The sequence below is a fragment of the Panthera uncia genome, unplaced genomic scaffold (genome assembly GCF_023721935.1).
Source record: "Panthera uncia isolate 11264 unplaced genomic scaffold, Puncia_PCG_1.0 HiC_scaffold_274, whole genome shotgun sequence".
Taxonomy (NCBI): Eukaryota; Metazoa; Chordata; class Mammalia; order Carnivora; family Felidae; genus Panthera; species Panthera uncia.
This window is the reverse complement of record NW_026059401.1, coordinates 32,635-43,512: the sequence shown is the minus strand read 5'-3', so window position 1 is coordinate 43,512 and position 10,878 is coordinate 32,635.

The window sequence follows — 10,878 nt, the reverse complement described above, 5'->3', positions numbered from 1 at the left end:
TAAGCGTCCAACTTCGGCCCAGGTCATCATCTCACAGTTCGCGAGTTCAAGCCCCACATTGAGCTCTCTGCTTCAGCACAGAGTCTGATTTGGATCCTCTGTTTCTCACTGTCTCAAAATAAAGCAGCTTAAAAAGAAAGAGAGACAGAGAGAGAGAGAGAAAAGGAACTGTAGGAGTACAAATGGCTAGAACTATATTAATTGCGATTAAATCTGGAGAATGTGATTTCCCGTCCTGATGGGAATGTATCAGACAGAATACCACAGAGAAGACAGGGGAGACATTTATCATCTGACAAAGGATTTTAGTGGCACAGAGGAAAAACCTCTGTCACCGGAGAGGCTGATGGTGCGTTTTGGTCAGTGGATTGAAGAATTAAACCCAAACCTTCTGATGGTGTTTCAAGACGACAGACATTTAATAAATGCAACCAAAAGTTTTAACACATGTATGGCAGGAACAGTCAGGGAATCCATGTGGTTGCTATATTAATTTTTTTTTAAGTTTATTTATTTTTGAGAGAGAGAGTGTGTGTGAGGGGAAGGAGCAGAGAGAGATGGGGATAGACGATCTGAAGCAGGCTTTACGCTAACAGCAGAGAACCCCACGTGGGGCTCAAACCCACAAACTATGAGATCATGACCTGAGTCGAAGTAGAATGCTTAACCAACTGAACCACCCAGGTGCCCCTGCTTGTTATATTAATTAAGGAGAGTTGAAGTTCACCCTAAATAAACTAACTTCAGCTCCCCATAAAATCCATTAAATAGCAGGATATAATTTTTGAATTCAACATTCTGGAAAGCCAACTCTTAAGAAGGGTAAGATTTAGATCCAGGGGCTCAGCTAAGAGTAATAATGGTATTTTGTGGAGTATTTAAGGAGAATCGGAAGGAGTCGAGTGTTTCTTATACACTTAGTCCATTGAACTGCAGGAGGAAACAAAAGGCCAAGTCACATTAGGTGAATTCTTCAAAACAAACGTTAAGAGATGAATCACTGGGTTCTGCTCCTGAAACCAAGACCGCACTGTATGTTAACCAACTTGGATTTAAATACTAAATAAATAAACAAACAAACCCCAAAACATTGAAGGATGACTAGCATGCAGGGCAGCAAGGGAAAGCCTGCATATAATTTGAAAGTCAGATGTTTGGAAGATGAAATGGGACTGAGGGAAAGCAGGTGACAAATCTATAGGAGAGACACAAAAAGATGGGTCGAGGAGCAGCCTTGCCCCGAGAAAGCGGAAGCCATGCGGTACTGAAGCCTTAGTATGTAAAGTATGTGCGTTGTATTGGTCCGCCAGATACGCTTAAAAATCCGCAACGGAATATATTTCAGAAATCTGACAAGTATAAATTAATCTAAGCTAGAAGTACGAGTAGTGAGAGGGAGGGATGCAACCTTAAAACCATGGTAATTATTTGTAATGAAAGACTTTATCCATATTACGTTAGTGCAAGCTCTCCTTTGGGCAAGAATTATTTAGGGAAGGATAAATGGCCGTAGACTTGAACCTGGGCAGCGAACAGAAATCCTTGCTGGAAGCACCTGTGGATGAAGCCACAGTATAACAGGAATCAATATCCTCTTGGAGAGTGAAGGCTTTTAAAAAAATCTATCACTTGGTGACTCAACGTTAGAAACAAACTATGATAAAATACAGGTACTGTAAAGCAGAGTCAATAATCAGCAGGAAATCTGTATACTGTTTGAAAACACCCTAGGGCAAACCCAGAAGTGTATGGCATGAATCAAAGAGAAAGATCATGTATTTCCTCACGGCTACCATCTTTCACGAACATCTTCCTCCTTCCTACCTGTTCCCCCATTGGGCTCATTTCTCCCCCACCAATCACTGCCCCCTCTTCCCCAACCTCCCACACCTAGAAACTCACAGACAGCATAGACATCTGGCAAATAGTAGGCTAGTGTTGTCAAAAACACATCTTTTTCGAATGAGAACCCCAAGCGCGTATATTGTGGCAGGTTAGTGACAAACCAGAAATCTAGAAGGCCAATAATAATTCAAGGTATATTAATATTATTGCAAGCTCTCAGGCAGAACATCTTGGAGTCCCTTTTCATTCTTTTCTCCTCCAGTCCCTCCATGCCCCTTTTCACCCTAATTTTCCCAAATAGAGACCATAGTAACTACAACTTCTGTAGTACTGCCTATAAACCTTAATGAATATACTGTCTCTAATGCTGCAAACCACAAGTAAGGTAGACAGTACAGCCCTCATTACTAAGGCTGAAAGACTGTCTGTGATGCACCTGAGGCCATGTGGGTAGCAAGTGCTAAGAGTCGTCTTAACCTGTTTTCTTTCATTATAATTCTTTTCGTTTTCTCCCCCAAGATGGCCTCATCACCACCTACTCTTATTCCGGGAGCTTCAAGTCTTTTAGACTCATCTCCTTTCAACTCATCTTTTGCAGGCACTCCAAGACAGTTTTCCCAAGCAAAGCTTTTATATCAGCAATCTATTGAGAAATCTGTTTTATCTGTATTTTCAGGACAACACAGTGGGTGGGAAGAGGATCCAACGGAAAGCAATTAAGGAAATTAAGACAAAGGAGGGACAAGAGTATAATAACAGACTAGGTGAATCAGGACTATGAGAAGTCAAAGCCGAGACCAGCTATGGCAGATGCCAAGGATACAAGAAGGCCAAGGGAGGAAACTCAGATAGAAGCAGCAAGTCAAAAAAATCCATGATGCTGAAAGAACTAATGAGTGGGAGAACTTGGAAAGGTCTAAAAGGAAGAGCCATTTCACAGGATGAATAATGCACTTCTGGAATATTCTACATTGTGAGATGCTAAGTATAAAAAGCATCAGTGACTTGAAGATGGCTTTGGATAAATCTACAGAAAACAGCCTGTAAAAGATCATTAAAGGAAGCTTCTGATATTTGTAGGACACTTTCATTTTTTGAGGTTCTCACTGATGCCAGTTACTCTTCCTTTTTAAAATTTTCTTTAATGTTTTTACTTATTTTTGAGAGACAGAGCGGGAGCAGGGGAGGGGCAGAGAGAGAGGGAGGCACAGACGCTGGAGCAGGCTCCAGGCTGTGAGCCATCAGCACAGAGCCCAATGTAGGGCGTGAACTTGTGAACCATGAGATCATGACCTGAGCTGAAGTCGGTCCCTTAACCAACTGAGCCACCCAGGCGTTCCTTATGCTTATTTTTTTAAAAGAATACTCTGTGGCTATGGTTAGAGCCAGAATCGTAGACGGAATGGTTAGGCCTCTCACTCCATCAGGAAAGGCCATGTAGCCTGATTCCATATGATTCCCCTTTCACTAACTCGGTCCATTCCACATTCTTCCTAAACTTGAAGGTCAATATCTGCAAAATGGGGGAAAGGACACTTCCTACTGTAGAAAAATGATTGTGAAAATGAAAAAGATATCTATAAGATATCACCATGCCCAGAACATGATAAGTCTGAACAATGGATGGAAATCTATGACCCTTCCCTCTAATGCTGAAATAAGGAAGAAAACAAGAAAGAAAGAAAGAAAGAAAGAAAGAAAGAAAGAAGAGAGAAAGGAAGAAAGAAAGGGCAGAAGAAGAAATATGGAGGGGGAAAAAAGGGATTTTTTAAAAATGGAAATAAGCCGGGATATTTCGAATAGGAAATCTATAGGAAAAGCCAAATAAACGGAGCATCAAAATTGCTCAGTTAACGTGAAAAGCGGATGTGAAAAATTGTAGTAGAAATGACTGAAACAGAGTAGGCAAATAATCCAACAAGTGAACGAATCATTAGGTAACCATCAGCAAGGAAAAAAAGACAACACAGTACAAAATCATGTGCAGATGTAACTTCTTCCCCAAGATTATCCCCAAGTGGCACCAGGCACTGTCACAGACGAGAGTGCGGTGAGCTCAGATGTACTCAGCTCAGAGGCTGCGGTCTGGAAGGAAGAGAGAAAGTCTGGGCGGCAGTTCAATGTCTAGGTGGTCCAAGCAGGGACACACGATTGGACTTGTGTCACATCACTTCCCTAGTTTATAAGGGTTTGATGTACCGATGGCCTAAATAATTCAGTAGAAACATAATTCTAAACAGAAGAGTGAAAATAATGATGATAAATAAGAGAAAAGCAGATATTATCAAGTCGTTTAAACCTCAGGCCTGACCTTTTGCTATTCGTCCAAAAGCACCCAGAGCGTTAATTTAGTAAATTTCCCTGGAAACTTTAACTGCTTCCTGCTCAATAAGGCTGTCAAGTGGGTCCCTACGGCAGCTCAGAAAGACAACTGTGGAAAACCAGTAAAGCTTGAGACGTGTATTCGCAGCCATCTCCTTTGCCATCCTGCAATTCCCCTTCATGACATCAATCTCTTGATATACTCTTAAAAATCATTATCTTCTTCTGACCTGGAGGGGTCCTCTCCTCTTTCTCACTCTGAGCAACAGCCACTCTTTGGTGTTCTATCAGACAACTTGATAACGGCTCAGAACTCCAGTCTGTGTGAAGGGAGAAAAATACTTTCTCCCCCGCAAATGCCCATCTTAAGGTCCACACAGTAAAGTGTTCAAATGCTATTCTGTGGATAGTTTAATCAACAATGCTAGAGGCTGGTATGCTCCACTCAGAAGCAGGAAACGTGGATTTTTGACATCAGCTCTCTTAGTGCCATTAGTCATTGGAGACGCTTGGCCTTTTAGGTGTTTTGTTTTGTCTTTTTTTTTTTTTTTTAAGGAAGGAATGAAAGCATGTGCTCAGATGTGAGAGGGTTACCATAAAAAACGATAGGTCATCTTTAAAAGTGTTCAACATTTTTCATAGGAAAAGATGTCGTAAACAGAAAACTTTATTTTTATAATACTGTTAAGCTTTGCTTTATGATCCAATCTTTATTAGGAGGTTCTGTCACTTACAGAGAGTTACGTAATTTGTATCATAGGCTTAATTCTTTGTGCACATGATACCAGAGTACCCTACCCACTGAAATTAAATTCCAGCAAAGTGCCATGAATAAAAAGGAATTTAATAAACTTGATTTATTAATTATTATTTATTAATTTATTATATTAATAAATATGATTTTATTTGCTTATTAGCAAATAAAAACCACTGTGGATTCTTTCCCAGGAACAAGATCATGTAGTTACCAATCGTTTAAAAAAATTTTTTTTAGTGTTTATTTATTTTTGAAAGAGAGACAGAGAGACAGAGTGCTAGTGGGGGAGGGTTAGAGAGACAGAGAGAGACACAGAGTCCAAAGCAGGTTCCAGGCTCTGAGCTGTAAGCACAGACCCCGATGCAGAGCTCAAACTCACAAACTGTGAGATCGTGACCTGGGCCGAAGTCAGACGCTTAACCGACTGAGCCACCTAAGTGCCCAGTAATCAGTCGTTTTAAAAACCAAAGGGAAGAGTAGAATAAGCCCTCAGTGAATCAAATGGCTTTAAGATAAAGTATTGTGATGAACTAGGAAGAAATTTAACCATTATTGGTTCCTTATTTAAAATATACTAGTACTTTTCTGGTTGGGTACAGTATAGAAAGCAGTATGTAATCATCTTTTACAACAAGAGACCAACCTTTTGAGTATCACCCCCATTATGTAACTACAAGAGAAAGAGTTAGATCAATACTTATGCCAAGAGAGCCCCTTGATTTTTTTAAAGAAAAAAAAAGAAACAGAAAACGCCGTAAGCCTTTTATTTTGACATTTGTCTTTTACCGAAAAGCAATAAATACGGTAAAAAAAAAAAAATTACCATTTAATTACACAAGCTAGGTGATAGTTTATCAATGTTTTATTTATTTTATTTTTATTTTAGAGAGAGAGAGCTTGAGCGTGGGAAAGAGGGGCAGAGGGGGAGAGAGAGAGAATCCTAAGCAGATGCCCCGCTCAGAGCAGAGCCCAATGCGGGGCCTGATCCCATGACCCTGGGTTCACGACCTGAGTCCAAATCAAGAGTCCTACCCTCAACAGGCTGAACCACACGGGTGCCCCAATGCTTTATCTTTATCACTTTCTTCATCTAAAGCCTGAAAATTGTCCTCACAAAATATGAGATCTGAATGAGTTGGGAGAGTGATAGGTACATGTTCTCAGCCCAACAAAGAACTTGGGAAGAGTCAAAATAAGGAAACAAGGAAGAAGGGACCCAGGTTTGAAAGCAGGTTCAAAGACCAGCCTCAAGTTTCTCAACCCTGCTGACAGTCAAAACCCCTGGGAGGCTTTCAAAGCATAAGGAGCCCTGGGCCCGGGTCTCAAGGGTTCCGATTTAATTGGTCTGGCTTGCGGCTGGAGCACAGGTATTTTTAAAAGGCTCTCCACCTTGTTTCAATGTATAGCCAGGGCTGGGAGTCCCCTGTAATAGGCCAGCGCGTCGCACGTGGTGCCTGGGCCCTGGGGGCTCTTGAGACATTTTCACACAGTCCATGAAGTCATAACGCTTGTCATAATAATACTAAGGCACCATTTGCCTTCTTCTCCGTGTTGACATTCACAGTGACTGTGTAAAAGCAGCAATGAGTAAAAGAGCTAGCGTGTTGGCATGAATCAAGACAGTGGCACTGAACCATATTAAGTGCCATCATATTTTTTACCATCGGACATCGTGCTTAAAAAAAAAAATACCAGCTTCTCTTAAGAATGACCTTGATGAAGGAAAAATAGTATTAATTTCATTAACTGTCAAACCTTGACTGTCTTTTTGATACTCTGTGTGACAAAATGGGAATTCTGTATATAAAGTATGTCTGCTGTAAACTAACGTATAATGTTGTCTTGAGGAAAACCCTCGTGTGATTGAGTGGTGAGCTAAATGTAGCCAACACTTGTGCAAAACAACAATTTCATTTGAAACAAGGGCTAACAGGCAAACTCTGGTTAGAAGGATTTAGGTATTTGGTAGGCAAGTTATGGGATGAAGTAATAAGCCTGATGCTTCAAAGGAAAATAACTGTCAGTATGTATCGTTCATGATGAACTCTGAGTTTTCACGTGAAAATTAAATTTTGGAATACTTACATTCACAACTGTGAGACATAACAGCTCCCCACTACTTAACGACTCCTGTGATGAGATCAGTATTTATAATAATATAACTCTTGATACTATATGATGAAATCATCACCATTTGTAAGAGTTGCATAAATCAGTTACATGGTGTTTTCCAAACGAGCAGTGCATGAGGGTACAATACTATGTGTGTGTAAGAGACTCATTCGAGTATAAGATAAACCAATGGATTTCCATGTAACAGAGTGAAGGAAGTTCACCGATAGGATGTTGCATACCCTATCATGAAATACCAAAAGAAGTTCAGTTTTGGAGCGCCTGGGTGGCTCAGCCGGTTAAGTGACCGACTTCGGCTCAGGTCATGATCCCACAGTTTGTGAGTTCGAGCCCCACATGAGGCTCTGTGCTGACAGCTCAGAGCCTGGAGCCTGCTTGAGATTCTCTGTCTCCCTCTCTCTCACTCCCACTCATGCACACACACACACTCTCTCTCTCTCTCTCAAAAATAAATATGCTGAACTTCAAGAAATTACCACTTGTCAAGATTTGAGGTCCTATCAAAGAAGAAAATCCAACATTTTCTGAAAAGGCAATTAAAATACCCTTCCCTTTTGCAGTGGCATAGCTGTATGAGGCCAAATTTTCTTTTAAGGCTTCAATTAAACATATTGCAACAAGGAATGCAGAAACAAAAATGAGAATCCAGGCCTCTTCCTTTAAGCCACGCATTAAAGAGATTTGCACAAATGCAAAGCAATATCCCTCTTCTCACTAACCTTGTCTGGCAAAATACAGTTATTTTTCACAAAAAAAAATTTATGTTGACAGACAATGAGTTTGCTATTTTTTAATTAAGAAATAGATTTTTATAATGTCTCCATCTTAGTTTCCAAGATGGTGAAGATTAATGGACGGTAACACACATCAACATTGTGGCTCTCAGTGATTTTTAGGAGCGTGCAGGGGTCCCAAGACCACAACATTTGAGAACCTGCCGCCCCAAACCAGGGACACAGGTAACAGAACCTTGTCAGAGGAATGCTGTCACGCAGCTATGGCTAAACAGAAGGACACTGAGGGAGCAGAGATGGAATCTGATACAAAAGCCCAAGGGGAGCCGGGAAACTGGAGGAACTATGTGACATAGCCGAGGGGAACAGACACACAGAGAGATGGCTGTCACATGGAGAAAATGACAGTGGTCCAGGCGTGATAAGACTGAGACCTGATGCAGAGATGTGATTCTGATCTGTGGAAACAGACACGAATACTTTGATAGCCCCACAGGAAATTATACTGATTTTTAAAAATGTTTTTACTTATTTTTGAGAAAGAGAGAGAGAGATAGCGTGTGAGCAGGGGAGGGGCAGAGACACAGAGACAGAATCTGAAGCAGGCTGAAGGCTTCAGGCTCTGAGCTGTCAGCACAGAGCCCGATGTGGGGCTCAAACTCACGAGCCATGAGATCATGACCTGAGCCGAAATCAGACACTTAACTGACTGAACCACCCAGGAGCCCCGAAATTATTCTGATTTTTAAGGCAAGGAGTGAGCAATTTACTCTAAGAGGTTGTCTTTGGATGAGAGCCATGAATACACAGGTGCCCCACGGTGTCTACGGGGCAGGAAGGGAGCTAGCCATGAGGAGGGGCCAGTAAGAAATTAAACTCTGCTTTGCTCTGGTAAGGTTGTTTCTTGACCCAAAATTCTTCCTGATAATTTAGCCGATTATCCTATTTTTAGTATTTTACACCCTGTATGAGGATCTCTGAATACATCCATTTAGTTCTGTTTATCATCTGGGTCATGAATGTGTCCTACAACATACATTTCCAGGTTTGACGTTGGGAAGAATGAGAGAGAGAGAGAGAGAGATTCACTGGGATCTCTCAAGTGGAGAGAGAGGCCACAAAGGAAGGGCTCTCTCCTCTTATTTTCTTTTTAAAGCTTATTTATATTGAGAGAGAAAGAGAGCACAAGCAGGGGAGGGGAAGAGAGAGAGAGGGAGGGAGAGAGAATCCCAAGCAGCCTCCACGCTGTGAGCGTGGAGCCCGATGGGGGGCTTGAACTCACGACCCATGAGATCACGACCTGAGCCGAAACTGAGTCTGACGCTTAACCTACTGAGCCACGCAGGTGCCCAAGGGCTCTCTCCTCTTCTAGAGGAGAGTCTGGGAGCAGCAAACGACGTGCAGGCAAAGGCAAAGAATCAAGGTTAGGAGCTGAAGGCCGTAGAGAACAAGACAGTTTCCATCTCTAGGATATGATCTGTTTGTCAGAAAGTTGAGGCTGCTGCTTTATTCTGTGGTACTTGAGGAGGTTTGCTAGAATACATTTACCAGAGCTGACTGGCACACTGCTCCTGCTTAACCACGCTTCCTATGAAGTGCTGCTTGAAAATCAAATTGCCACGTTACATTTGCATCATATGTTATGCCTGGAGTATTGTCCTTGGAAATAGATTGGTCAGGGTACGCTATTCACAGAAGAACAATAGGCAACCAGCTTGATATTGCCACGGAAGCTTTGCTTTCGTGGGAAGAATGCCAAAGTAAGTTATCATAGACTCCTCTCAAAACACGAGAGCCTGTTCAGACCAAGCAGAGTCTGGGAAAAAAACAAAGTTTCCCCGTAGTCTTAGAACTAAGGCAACATTTCCCTGACTCCTCGTTTACAACCGTGCTTCTGACCTCTTCGTGCCGGTCGGATTCACGCGCAGGAGCCTCGTGCAAGCCACGTGTCTGCAGACGTGCGCAGGCTGTCATCTGAGACTGCTTGGGAAAGGACGTGCGTCCTCAGGGATGGGTATAAAATTTGGCTTTCCAGAAATTTACTAAATGACATGGGTTTCTTAATACTGAGTTCATGCCGTGATCCCAACTGGGGGAAAATAATTTCAAATCGGCCTCGGATAGATGTACCCGGAAATCACGCTGGAAGTACGTCAAGACCAGTGAGGTGAACGTTATGCATTATGTACGTTTCTGAGAAAGTCAACGCTGAGGTGACATCATGGACCCAGAACACTACTAACACTTTAACACCGTAACATAACACAATGTTTAATTAGTTCATTTATCAGTGGCCTCAAATATCTGAATCAACAGCATTGATAGGGGAATAATGAAACTTGATGAAATGACAAAAATAAAGGTTTCCTTTCCAGCTTATTGACTGTAAGAGCTTCTCTGATTACCAGTTAAGGCTCCTCTGTACAAGTGAAGAATACTGTTAATTAACTGGCACTGAAGAGGTTCTCTGGAGAAACACAAATAAGATCTTACCTGCTCCATCAGGGTAGGTGGGCTGATGTGGAAAAGGAAGCGTATGGAAGCTCTCCTTTAATTCTGTTTCTTGAGTGACCTAGAGAGGAAGGTAATCAGATGAGAGTGAGCACGTAGAAGGGGGTGGTTACTTGATGTCTGAGGAAGGGAGATGTGAAATAATGTCAAAGAGAGTCATGAGACAAGGGAGGCATTCAGAGCCCGCTGGATATTAGGAAATGGAAATGGAAAGTGAGAACGCACAGTGTGATTGAAATCCCATCACATGGGGATCCAGAGATGTTGGTGCTTGAAAGAGATTCATTTAACTGGGGTTATGGTTTAGCCAAGCGGGAGGATGGATTATTAGGATGGACCATGCACTTGAGTTGGCTAAGAAAAGCAATAAGGGAACAGGTAGTGAGCCAGAGTGTAAAGGTAGTAGGTTCAATTAATTTTAGGTCTTACTTTGCTGGAAGCACTGTTGGAATTGAGGAACTCGATCTGGACAAACATGCAGTCTTGGGATTCTTCTCAATAAGCCATTGGTCTTTGCTTTCTTAAGATATACTTGGATTGGGGCACCTGGGTGGCTCATTCGGTTAAGCATCCAAC